The sequence below is a fragment of the Bufo bufo genome, chromosome 8, assembly GCF_905171765.1.
Source record: "Bufo bufo chromosome 8, aBufBuf1.1, whole genome shotgun sequence".
In the NCBI taxonomy this organism is placed as follows: Eukaryota; Metazoa; Chordata; class Amphibia; order Anura; family Bufonidae; genus Bufo; species Bufo bufo.
The window spans coordinates 215,419,872-215,434,121 of NC_053396.1; the positions used below are offsets into that span (position 1 = coordinate 215,419,872).

The window sequence follows — 14,250 nt, forward strand, 5'->3', positions numbered from 1 at the left end:
ACCATCAGGGAGAAGGACATCCCGCAGAGAAATGTCAGCGAGCTTAGACCAAATCCCGGAGGGGTTCAACACAGCAGGATGGATGTGGCTTTGTAGTAGTCTAAGTGACATGCAGTTATTTGGGAAATTAAAGATTCGGGATTGAACCATTTTGGACCATTCCACCAACATGCCCTTCCAAACCGGAGACGAATAGCAATGATTGGCTGAGATAGGCCTAATACCCCACAAAGTAAGTAATTTTTGGTTAGACAATAGTGCATTTTCAAGACGGGTGCAAAGGGAGTTAGATTGGCGAGACATAATAGTTACACATCTACATAGTTGTACAGCAGTATAATAAAGCTTCACATCTGGCATCCCAAAGCCTCCGAACTTTCTATCTCTTGTAAGAACAGAATAAGCAATACGTGGTGATTTGCCGTTCCAGAGAAAGCGTGTGAATACCCTATGAACTTCAGTAAAGTATGAATTTGGTAACCAAATAGGGAGGGATTGCAGCAAATATAGAAATTTGGGAAGGATAAAGGTCTTAATGTAATTTTTTCGTCCCACCCAGGAGACAAATGGGAGTTTCAAATTTTGTAGATGCGTGCGAACAGTCTGTAGGAGCGGCATATAGTTAAGGGAGGCTAGATCCTGGACGTTAGCTGATATATGAGTCCCTAAATACGCAATGTCTCTGGAGGCCCAAGTTATGGAGTAGCACGCTTAAGAGCATTAATCACTGCCTGTGGGCAAGAAATGTTGAGAGCCATGGATTTTCCATAGTTAATTTTAAAATTTGATACAAACCCAAAGTCTTCAAAAATGCTCAGCAACCTGGGCAAGGCTTCCCTAGGGTTTGAGGTCATGACTAAAAGGTCATCCGCGAATGCCGCAGTAACATGAGTACAGGAACCGATCTGAGGAATCTCTGGGTCCATTCTAATTTTACGTAAGAGAGTCTCCATCACTAAAACGAATAGTGCAGGAGAGAGGGGACACCCCTGCCTCGTCCCATTGGTGATGCGAAATGGTGGTGACAAAGCTCCATTCACTTTGACCATGGCAGAAGGGGCCGAATATAACGTATAAATGGCTGTAATAAACTGGTCTGGGAGGCCAAACCTCGACAGGGCCCGCGACATATAATGCCAGCTGACCCTGTCGAAGGCATTTTCCGCATCAGTACTCACCAACACTAAGGGCTTAGATGATCTTTTGGCCCAATTTACAAGATGGAGAAGCCGTACCGTGTTTTCAGACCCCTGTCTGCCATGGACAAAGCCTACCTGTTCTTCATGAACAATGTCAGGTAGCACATCCTGAAGCCTAGTGGCCAAGATCTTCGCCCACCACTTCACATCATTGTTAAGCAGAGAGATCGGCCTATAGTTACTGCAGCATGTCGGATCCTTATTCTCCTTATGTAGGACAGTAATGTGTGCCAATAAAGAGTGTGGAGCAAGAGAGCCTCCAGTGAGAAGGTAATTGCACAGGTTCCTGAAACGGGGAATTAGAACATCTTTAAAGGATTCATAATAAGAGATGGAGAAACCATCCGGGCCTGGGCTTTTGCCCGATGGGATAGACATGAGTACCTTATGAATCTCAGAGTCAGTAACGGGTCTAGTCAGCTGAGATGCCTTGGTAGAGGATATAGAGGGAAGATCTAGATTCTGCAAAAACTTATCAGTGGCTTCTGAGAGATCACTGGCAGTGGTTCCATCCGGGGAGGGTAAATTGTATAGAGCTTCATAAAAAGCACAGAATGCCTTAGCAATATCTGGGGTGGATTTGTGTATTTTACCTCTGGGGTCCTTAATAGAGGAAACAAAGGAGTCAGAGAACTGCTTCTTGGCAATGGCTGACATCAGTCTGTTTCCTCTATCCCCATGTGCATAGGCTTTAAATCGTGAGCGTAGGACCAGCTTTGCAGAAGTAACATTTAATAAGTTTTTCAAGCGTACTCTAGCTTCAGTAAGTTCCGTCAGGGTGCGTTTAGCCTGAGATTCCTTGTGAGAGGATTCAAGGCGAGCAATCTTTGCTAGCAAAACATCTAAAGCCTGAGTCCTCTGCTTTTTCACATAGGCCCCTAATGCAATGAGTTCACCCCTTATAACTACCTTATGGGATTCCCATAAAATGGAAGGAGAAGGCGGGGATTCTGGTGTATCATTAGGCGCAAAGAATTCGGAAAGTGAGGCCTTGATTTTGCAAGCGTAGGTGGGATCTAAAATCAAGGTGTCGTTAAGACGCCATAGGCGTTCTTTTCTCTGTGGTCCGGACAGGGAGAAGTTAATAATAACAGGGGCATGATCGGATAGCGTGATACTACCAATCCGGGCCCCAGAGACATTACGTATGTGCGAATCAGACAGGAACAAATAATCTAGTCTGTGAAATGACACCTTGGCATGTGAATAATATGTATAATCTCGGCCATTGGGGTTCATAGTACGCCAAACATCGAGGACCTTCAATTTTCTTAGAGAAGTTTTAAGCCTTTTCAAGGGCTTATAGGACACAGATGGTCTCCCTACTGATGTGTCCACTGCCGGTTCCAGGGCAACATTGAAGTCGCCCCCCAAAACTAACAATCCATCAGAGAAAGATGATAGTAAAGCAAGGGTCTGAACGAGCCATGGTACTTGGCCTCTATTAGGTGCATATAGATTGGCGAATGTAACTGGAGAATCACCAACTACCCCTTTTACAAAAATGTACCTGCCCTCAGGATCTGCTAACATAGCGGTGTGTTTAAAGGGAAGGTTTTTGTGTATAGCTATACTAACTCCTCTACTGGCCGAATCATATGTACTATGAAACCACTGAACAAACTTCCTAGGAGGAAGATTAGGGATTTTATTTGTTCTAAAATGCGTCTCTTGCAGAAAGGCTACCGAGACTTTATCCCTCAGAAGGAGAGAGATGGTTTGAGACCTTTTGCATGGCTCGTTCAGCCCGTGCGCATTTAGAGAGGCGACTACAATTGAAGACATATCAGCGTGTGTTCAGGTGGGAGAAAGCACATATTACCCATGAAAGTGTCAAAAAGAGCATAGCACATATGAGCAGGGTGAGGAAAGGAGGGAAAAGGGGAACATATAAAATAAAATAAGAAAAAGAACCATCAACATGTTGAACTGGTAATATACCAGCTCAGATAAGATACTCATCTGGGGAAAAGTAGGTGCTTTACCTATCACCATCCAAGACAGGGTTGGACTGGCGAGGGGGCAAGGAAAGCACCTTATGGTCTACAACAGAAAAGGAGACCAACAACATAAGATACATCCAGCACCGGAATCTATCCGGACATCACCCTGCAATTGGGGAGAGAGAAAGATAGATAAATATCGCCTCCTTGGAGGCAGTGTTCCGAAACATCAGAAAAGCGTCACGGTTAAAGCATAACTTCTTATAAAAATTCTAGGCCATGCATGTAAAATTGGCCAAAAAACAAAAAACATGGCGAGCAAGAAAACGCCACTACCTCCCAAGCAAAACAATATGCCAGGGGGCCGAGAGACAGTCATCTCTATATTAGAAGAGTGAGGTAGGGCAAATATTAGCAGTTCATGCTAACAGACAGATACTACCAATGACACCTTGGTTCAGGCTCAAGTGAGGGCCCTGTCCATCTTGCTGCATCCCGAACGGTCTGACCTGCCTGTGGATGCCGTCTGCCAAGCAGAAACTCGCGGTGGAATAGGCATGGGACCATCTTGGTCGGCTGGTAGCCACGAGGGAATCTCCACTGGAGGGACATCTAAGGACCTCCAGACTGACTCCAAGTCCGCAGGTGAGCGCACAGTGAGCAATTTTCCATTCCTAGAAACAGCCAGCCCAAAAGGATATAGCCACCGGAACGGAGTTGACGTCTTCCTGAGAACATCCAGGAGAGGCTTGAATAAGCGCCGCTTGGCAAGGTGGATGGTGCAATATCTTGGAACATCTGGATCGGCACATTTTCATACTCCAGCACCTCCATCTCTCGTTGCCTTTTCAGAAGGGCCGCGGTGTCTACAAAGCTCAATAGGCCGCATATCACGTCACGTGGTGGCTCTTGTGGTTTAGGCCTAGGGCGCAGCGCCCTGTGTATGCGCTCCACCACGATCCGCTCCGCTCTATCTTGCCCAAGCATCGTGAAGAACAGCTCTCGCGCCACTGTCGGCAAGGCCCCAGCCGCGAACGATTCAGGTAGGCCGCGAATGCGTATGTTGCTCCGGCGACTCCGGTTCTCTTGATCTTCTAGTTTCAGAAAGGCATCGTTCAATAGGGCCTTGTAAGATGCTAACACCTCTGATGCTTTACCTTCATAGGTCAAGATGGCCTCTTGTGTACCCTCTAGCGTGACCACTCTCTGGCCTAGATGCTTCATGTCGTCTTTAATGTCCTCCAAATCTTGCTTGAGAGGCGTGAGGGCAGATTCAAGAACCCGGCGAAGGGTCCGTTCCGACAAAGGCGGATCTCTGGGCCTTCTATCTGAAATATCAGAGCCGCTGCCCGCATCAGAAAGTTCTCCTGCGTCGGAGTCATGAGCAATAGACGCCGCCATATTGGCGCCTTTCTGTGCAGCAGCTCTCTGTGTTTTCCGGAGAAACTTCTCCATCTCTGGCTGTTTAGAGTGCCGTGGGGTCGACTCTGAGCTTCCTCTGATCTTATCCTTTCCAGGTTTCCCCATAATAAGACCAATTGAAAGCTTATATAGGGCAAATGAGCCAGAATGCTGGAGGAGCTCAAGCTCGTGCGGCCATTCAGCAGCGTGGCTCGGCTCCGCCCCTATAGTAGTTATATTCTTGTACATAGGAGCAGTATTATAGTAGTTATATTCTTATACATAGGAGGCAGTATTATAGTAGTTATATTCTTGTACATAGGAGCAGTATTATAGTAGTTATATTCTTGTACATAGGAGCAGCATTATAGTAGTTATATTCTTGTACATAGGAGGCAGTATTATAGTAGTTATATTCTTGTACATAGGAGCAGTATTATAGTAGTTATATTCTTGCACATGGGAGCAGTATTATAGTAGTAATATTCTTGTACATAGGAGCAGTGTTATAGTAGTTATATTCATGTACATAGGGAGCAGTATTATAGCAGTTATATTCTTGTACATTGGGGAAATATTATAGTAGTTATATTCTTGTACATAGGAGCAGTATTATAGTAGTTATATTCTTATACATAGGAGCAGTATTATAGTAGTTATATTCTTGCACATAGGAGCAGTATTACAGTAGTTATATTCTTGTACATAGGAGCAGTATTATAGTAGTTATATTCTTGTACATAGGAGCAATATTATAGTAGTTATATTCTTGTACATAGGAGCAGTATTATAGTAGTTATATTCTTGTACATAGGAACAGTATTATAGCAGTTATATTCTTGTACATAGGAGCAGTATTATAGTAGTTATATTCTTGTACATAGGAGCAGTATTATAGTAGTTATATTCTTGTACATAGGAGCAGCATTATAGTAGTTATATTCTTGTACATAGGAGGCAGTATTATAGTAGTTATATTCTTGTACATAGGAGCAGTATTATAGTAGTTATATTCTTGTACATAGGAGCAGTATTATAGTAGTTATATTCTTGCACATGGGAGCAGTATTATAGTAGTAATATTCTTGTACATAGGAGCAGTGTTATAGTAGTTATATTCATGTACATAGGGAGCAGTATTATAGCAGTTATATTCTTGTACATTGGGGAAATATTATAGTAGTTATATTCTTGTACATAGGAGCAGTATTATAGTAGTTATATTCTTATACATAGGAGCAGTATTATAGTAGTTATATTCTTGCACATAGGAGCAGTATTACAGTAGTTATATTCTTGTACATAGGAGCAGTATTATAGTAGTTATATTCTTGTACATAGGAGCAGTATTATAGTTGTTATATTCTTATACAAAGAGGCAGTATTATAGTAGTTATATTGTTGTACAAAGATAACAGTATTTTTTTATTTTATTTTATATAGGGGGAATATGTGCTAATATACACTATTATAGAAGTTATAGTTTTATACATAGGACCCTGTTTACAGTATTCCTGCTCAAAAACATTATTTATCAAAACATGATATATTGTGTTTTTGAATAATGTTACTAGGGATATTTAATTATGAGTGGATTTTCATAGCATGCAATAACTATTTACAACCTTTCTGGAGTATCAATTCTCTCTTTTTATTTTTTATTTTTGTAATGTTGCACTACAGCTCCTAGCAGGAACACCTAATTTGCAACAAAAATAGACCACCATAAATGGCCACTGTAAATCTGATGTTTCGGCTATGAAATATGTATACTATAAAAAAACTTTGTCTTTTTGTCTTCCATTGGCATGCAAACGCCTGAACCGTTGGACATCGAATTTGGTACATGGAGTGTCTGGGGAGGTTTTTGTAAAGATCTCAGCTCTCTAGGACATACCATTCTTGAGATATTCTCAACAATATGTTTTACCCAATAGAAGCTTGCAGGCCCTTTGCTTATAGCCTGACACACATGGTCACATGATCCTTATTACCCAATACACATACATACAGTTTTACACCAGGTTTCCATAACAAGCCAGACATTTTTCTTCACTGTTATACTGTATGTAGGTCACTCTTAAGGGGGCAGGGTGCTGTGGAGATCACTTTTAAGGGAACACATTGTTATGGAGGTCACTGTTAAGGGGAAAAGCTCTATGGAGCTTATTAAGAGGGATGGGGCTCTGTGAAGGCCACAATTAAGGAGGTAAAATACTGTAGAGCTCACTTCTGAGGGGGTGAGGCACTGTAGAGATCACAGTTAAAGGGGCGGGGTGCTGTGGTGTTCATTGTAAAGGGAGGGAGGTCACGTTTAAGAGGTAAGGCACTGTGGAGGTCACTGTTAAGAGGGTGTGGTGCTGTGACGATCACTATTAAAGGGGTGGGGTGCTGTGAAGGTAACTGTTAAGGGGCGGATTGCTTTAGAGGTCACTGTTAAGGGGGTGGGGCCCTGTAGAGTGTACTGTTAAGGGAGTGGGGCCCTGTAGAGTTTACTGTTAAGGGAGTGGGGTGCTGTGGAGGTCACTGTTAAGGGGCAGAGCACTGTGGAGGTCAATGTTAAGGGGCAGAGCACTGTGGAGGTCACTGTTAAGGATGTGTGGTGCTGTGGAGGTCACTGTTAAGGGTACGGGGTGCTGTGGAGGTCATGTTATGGGGGAAAGTTAATGAAATAAAAAGTGTATAACTGCCAGCGTATATAGCGCTACTAACGATTTCACCATTAAAAAAAGGGTATGGATTGGCCTCCCGGGCACCCTTGGAACAAATCCAATAAACACACTTCCATGGGCAACGTGGGGAATTTTTTCTAGTTCTTCTATATTTAACATATGGTTTATAGTCAATTTAATAATAAAGAAAGCTTTCTAAATTGTCAATTCTCTTTCTCTTTCTTGAAACTGCTGTATCTTTTTCATTTACTATTCCAGTGGCCTTGGCATTAAGAGAGCTTTGCACAGATTGTCTTGTAAGACGTTTTTCAATGAGGACGTGTTTGTTCTGAAATCACATTTGCAAAGCACAGTCAGATCTCTGCTCTCCGCGTGGTGTCAGCTGTGATTCAACTGTGCCGGAGAGTCACCTGTGCTTTGAACACGGAACTAACACTGTAATTCAAAGCCATTGTCTTCCTTCATCCAGTTGCTTCACGGCCTGACAGCTGCATCCCTCCTAGGCTGTTGGCCTCTATTCTGCTATTTTAAGAGGCGCCATGTGTCCTCTTGTCATAGGATCTCAGTTTGGCTCGTGAGCAACTTTTTGTTTTTGTAATTTATCACTTGTGTTTTTTTAACCCTTAGTTCGTTGCTCTTCTCTGCTCTTCAGGCTCATACACATTGTCAAATTAAGGCTTCTGGGTTTTGTGGAGCCATATTACAATATGGAGCCCTACAGTTTGTTGTCCACACACAACATTTGGGATACACAGTGCATGATAAGACAAGCGTTTAGCATTAAATTACAACTTATGAAAATAAATTAACCTTTAGCAGTGAACCGCTGGGTCACTGCACATATATGTCTAATCCCCTTTTTTGGATATTACCTGCTTATAATGGTAAATCTACCTTCACATACTGCATATTAAGGCTGTATTACACCGGCCGATTGTCGGGCAGATCATCGCTGACAAGCGTTCGTAGGAATACAAGTTAGAGATGATCTGCCTGTGTAATACCGCTGCTGATTACCCGATGAACAAGCAAACGGTCATTGGGCAATTGCAATCTTTATAGTAACTTTACAAATCATCGCTTGCCGGCTGCAGATCGTGCGCTATCTAATCATGGTCTGTTGCCAGAAAACAATGATTCAGTATGAGGATGAGCGATGGCATACTGAGGAGGAGATCGCCTGCTGACGAGCAGGCGATTGTCAGGAAGAAACGGTTCTCCTCCTGACAATTGCCTGCAAAATCTGTTAATGTAATGCAGCCCCCCAACTAGGAGATTTTCAGATTGTCTGGTACAGGCCACTTCAAAATTTTGCAGAATCCACACTAGTCAACAAAAAAATCTATCAGTTTTGTCATTTTCTATCTGTCGATGAAATTTTAGGCTCAGTCCAGAATGAAAACCTTGTCCTATGATCAAGATGCTCTCAGTTTATTTTTATATTTATTTTTATTTTTCATTCCTCGACACTTACACCCCAGGAATATCACGCTAATAGTTCGAAGGGAGACGTATGCTATCATACTGGAATTTTCTGTTTGATGTGCTGCAGATTGGAGCTGTCTGGTGATACATTTGATGGCTTTCTCTACTTGTCTGAGAGAATAATAGATCAAAATATATTGCTTCAATTCTGAGTCTCCATAACACAACAATCCACAGCATCTATCACTTGCATAATGCCCGGCTTGAACCTCACCATCAACTGCCGCTCTGCGCTGAATGATGTTGATTGTTGTGAAAATGATGATTGAATGTTGGTGAATTCTAAGTTATGGACCCTCTGTCAAAGGCAAATGACACCCGAGGGGGGAAATACCTGCGTACATACTGATGTAACGCCGATCTAGTAGGTTCTCTGACCTTTTCACCTGGCTATGAAGACATAAATGAGCAATGCCCCCCAAATAAAAAACAAGTTCATATATCGGTTGGCATGAAGCAATGTGATATTTATTAAAGGGGATAGCAAATGAAAAATATTATATGGAATGTATTTGGCTTTTCAAATGAAGTAAAGTATTGTTACAATGTACATTGAATAAAGCTTTTTTATGTGCATTACCTTTTCCTTTCTGGTAGCGCCCCCTGGTGGTTGTCCTTTGGGTCCTCCTTCTCCTGCATTCAGTGGTAGACTGACATGCTCAGTATCTTCTCTGCTCCTTTCCTCCTCTCCGGTGCCGCTGTAGTGATCTCATGGAGAAGCAAGTAAAGTTGTCCAGACAGCTTCCATTCATTTATCCCTAATTCTAAATGTATAGAAAGGGAGGGGCGTGGCTTGGCCGGAGATGTGAACGGCAGCAGCGAGAGCAAGTGCAGCAACAGCAGTCTGCAAAGGGGTCCCTTTTAGATGAGATAAGTGTTTTGTGACGCCAGTTGCAATGAAGCAACAATGGGACGGAGAGTCCCTTTAAGAAATGGTGTTGGTACCCAGGTGTAGGAATGGCCGAGTGATATAGAGTGGCCCATAATGTCCTTTAATGTTTTGCGCACGTGTCACGGTGCTCCTACCTGGATATGCTGGAACCCCAGGCGTTGCCTCTGAAGCAGACAAATAGGGTAAACAATTAAGGGACTTGAAGAAATATTTGAGTCCAGACCTTGTGATGAAGCCCAATGGCAGCTTTAATTTGCATACTTTACAGACTTTATCTTGGTTCCAGCAGGCTTTAGCATTAACTCTGGCAGGTAAACAATCTCAACTCTGCTACATCGGATTCTCTTTGGCTCTGCTGTACTAACAGACTTAAATGGAATCTCTGCTTCTGCAGGATGCTGCCACTTCTCTCTGTAGTCCGAATCTGGATTATGCCAGGGAATAGGTTAGAATCCTGGCAGCTCCAACATGGAGTCTCAACAGAACACCCCAGAACTTCCTACCTCCTTCTGGTAGCAAACAGGACTGGCCCACTCCTGACCAAGAAAGGAGGGGAGAATGGAATGGTGAGTTCCATTCTCTCGAAGTGTAGCTCTGCCCTGTTTGCTGCCACCTGCTGGTGAACAGGCACATTACATGAACAGTTACATAACATTATTATAAATGCACAGTATTTAAGGACCTGGAAATAAATGCATAAGATAACATTATATTAGCATTCATAGATAGAAGAAGGCCATAGGAGTGGTATTGCCACTCGGGGATTTTACACAAGTTCCCGCTAATTGAGCCAGAATCCTGCTCTGTGGGCTCATGGCAGACTCCCTGGGGCCGACCACCCTTTATTAATTGTTGCCCTACCTGTCCGGTGTCTCCCTGAAGCAGTCCCATGGCCGGAGGGGCTGTTAAAAAAGCAAAGAGGCGGCAGGGGTGCTGAGTGCGGTGCACAAGATGGCGTGGGCACGCTCCTTACTATGAAGAAGACGAGCAGGGCGGGGTGCGTGCCGACTGCAGCGAGGGCTCTGATAGGCTCCAGGGCACCACAGAAGATACCAGTGCCGAAAGGGTCCTCTGTGGAGGAAGAGCTGCAGATGTAGGAGACAGACCAAGTAGGGGAGGAGGCGGCTGCAGGAGGTGCCCAAGCTCAAGTGATGGAGGTCAGTGTGGCAGGGTCAGAAGAAGCAGTTATGGCAGAGGGGGAGGCTATTTTTCCCCAGAGTGAAAAGCCTACACTGAAAGATGTCTTCAGGGCAGTTACCCAGTGTGGAGTGGCCCTGACAATGCTACAGCAACAAATGGGGTCCCTGAAGCAAGAGTTCTCCTTTATCCGTCATGACCTGCAGAAAGTTATTGAGAGAATTGTGGAGGTGGAGGGTCGCGTCAGCGAGGTGGAAGATAAGTTGCCCTCCCCCAACTAGAACATCCCGCACCCATGAGCAGCAGATCTCAGTGGTGTCCAGGCCTGGGGCTGTGGCGTATGGAGAGCATATTCAGGACATTTTGAGGGGCGAGGGAAGGGGATTATGGGGGTTTCTGTATTGTAAAAAAATGTAAAATGTTAATAAAAAAGACTTAATTAAAAAATATATATATAGAAAGGGATGAACGTCCTCCAGATAACTGATTAAAATGAGAGTTTTACATTTGTGGTAGAAAGATGATTACCTGAATAATGAAAAACTCAGTAAATTTATATTTTTTCCTTCAATTTTTCACCGCTTTATAGGTCTATGCTCTCTCCCTCACTACAGCATTCTTGTTTACACTTCTGACAACTGTGAGCCGGATACAATTGAATCCCGGCTAAGTCATCTGTTGTCGGGTAGGATTACTTACGATGCATATACAAGTAATTGATGCTTGGGAGTGTGGGAATAATCACAGGTGGCAAACTGAGGTCCAGTTTACTGAGAGAGGTAATATTATGTCCCTGGTGGTTCAGGGCACAGAGGGGGTTACTATAAAAGTTCCTGATAGTCCAGCACATTAAGGGGCAGAATTTCCCAAGCAATTTCTTAATTTTGGGTAATAATGCATTTCAACCAAGTGCATTCGAGATGAAGACATTTGTTTCACTTGGGAAGCACATAGAGCCGAGTTCCTGTGCCAATTCTCAGTCGCTGCTAGAACCGGGAATAAATTACACTGTAGTGATTTAATGTTTATTGCATGATATAATTCCTTGTTTTTAAGTGATTGTTCAGAGCTTTGGTTAAAATGCTATAAATAACCAAGAAATGTAATTAAGTTTAGGAAGGAAGGAAGAAGGGTGACAATAAGGAATGGAAAAACAAAGAAATTAAGATAAAATGGGAGAAGTGAAATTGCTGCTCTAGACAAATGTTGCGAAAGTTTAAGATCATGAACTCAGTAGTTAACTTGTATAATTAAATGTTATAATAACCTCTTCGGGATAAGTGTTAGATGCATACAGTAAATCTCTATAATATATCGGGAAATAATCAGAAAAGTGTTTATTTACTTTGGAAAGTTTTGAAAAGGTAGAATTAAGAAATGTGCCTATTGATCTTAGGATAAGAATAGTAAACACATGTAACAATGTAGTATAGAGTAACCACCGGAAAGGAAAAAAGGTGGTAGTCGCAAAGTGAAGAGGGGGTCAGGATTGAGGAAGGGTTTTTCTGATTCATATAGAGAGAGTCTTAAAGTGTATATGCTTTCAGAAAAGGCCCATAAAAAGTTAAACTAGTTGGTGCTAATAGTTCCCAGTACTATACAGCTCTGTGAACTGGCATTATTCAGTACTCTGCCTCCAACTGAACATGTCCTTTGGGAGGAGTTTTGCAATCCGCTGCTTCAAAATATCCATTTCAGTTGAATGCTTGTCACAGTATAACAGATAAGAGGTATAACTTGAGCTCCTGTGCCCAATTTCCAAAACAGGGACCCTCGTCTACCATGTGCCTTTTACTATACCAGTAGTTTAGACATTTGGACCCCTTCAGAAGAAAGAGCCACGGTGCAATTGTTATATACTGTATAGCTATTGCCACTTCTTGATCAGATTCCACCACAAAAAATGGGTCATTTATCAAATATATTTCCCAATATTGTTTGTGTTATATGGCTGTGTGCATGATGGGAGGAGAAAAGAATAAAGTATCAAATTATTTGAATATAGTGAAAAATATTAATTAACAGAGAAGTGCTCGAGACTGTCAATTTAATATTTTTATGTAAGCAGTTTTGCTAAATGTGGCAAAAATATATATGGGCTTTTGACTATCCAATGACTATAGGGGTGCATAACACTTCAGACCTGTTATTGGCAGTCTGTGTCTGCTGCTGCCCCATACCCCTCCTTCTGCGGCACCCCTCCTTGGTTTCTGTGTGCACCCGCTTGGCTAATGGGTTAATCAGCCCTGCTATATATTCTGTGTGCTGTGTCTTATCTTTTGCCTGAGCAACAGGTTCTGTCTGGTCTTTCTAGTCTGATGGATACTATGGATCTATGATCTGTTTGCCTATCTGTGGGCTGTGTTCTGCCTGTGTTTGTCTTATGCCAATTGCATGGACCCTGACCCTGTGCTACCTGCCTGGCTCTATGTGTATTCCCTGATCCCTTGATGCTTTGCGCTGGTATCTTTGATCCCTGTGGGTCATCTGCCAACCACACTGGGACTATTCCAATAGCCCTGATGCCTGCCTTGCAATAAAAGTCCATATCCCCCTATGAGGTAAAAGGGTGAAAACCAGGGGGCAACAAGGGCTATGCCCTCAGGAATGGCCTAAAGTTTAACTGGTTAGTTGGCACACTGGTTCTACAACCATTGTCTATAACAAACTTAACAACTCATATTGGAAGTACATATTAGTACTTACTCCTATAAAGCAGGATGTTATGGCTTATGGTCATTGGCAGTCCACTGGTATTCACCCTTTATGCCCTTATTCTTTCTCTTCACTGCAGGGAAACCAGTAGGCTGCTACCTCTTGGAGTAGAATCCGTGTGGTTACCAGTTGACACACTGTGGTGAGAGACTCCAATGAGCGGCACAAAGAGGTCAGTCAGAATCATAGTGAGGGCTAGCTGATAATGTGCAATACAACAACAGGTCCGAGGTCACCACAAGCAGTTTAAGATTAATAAGGTTTACAAGCACAAGACAGGACAGGCAGCAAAAGGTCAAATACCGGTAAACAGGCAGAGATCGGTAAACATTCAGAACAAGATACAGCACACTCAGGAAGCTAAGACCCCTATTGCTTAGCCATCCTCCTACTGGGGAAGGTGCCTGAAGCAGATAAGGGTGCATGCTTACTGGCTCTTTGAGGGCTGAAGGGAGTGAGCACACATGCACCCTATGGGCACTAAAGGGTTTGCTGGCAAGCAGACTGCATGAGGGAACTGATCAGGCCAGGAGGTCAAGCCCACCCGGAAGAAGATGGCGGGAGGCAGGTCTGGACCACAGTAAAGTAAAGCATTGCAGTGGTGACTCGTAGCTGTAATACTGGAGTGTACATTATCTAGATATTACTCTCTTATCAGCTTCTTTAAAGGGGGCCATGTACAGAAGAGGGGAGTCTTGTCCCTGTCCCGGAGATCCTCTCACATTTTATTGGTGGCTATATTGTAGCTAAAGAGCTTTTCTGTTACTAGGTATCACCTTACACTTGCTCTCCCAGCAAGGAGTTAA

General features: G+C 43.1%; 1 protein-coding gene across 4 annotated transcripts in view; it reads left to right on the forward strand.

Annotated features, from left to right (window-relative positions):
- DIAPH2 (diaphanous related formin 2) overlaps window positions 1-14,250 on the forward strand; it is a 1,253,176-nt gene that overhangs the window by 811,473 nt on the left and 427,453 nt on the right. The window lies entirely within an intron of this gene.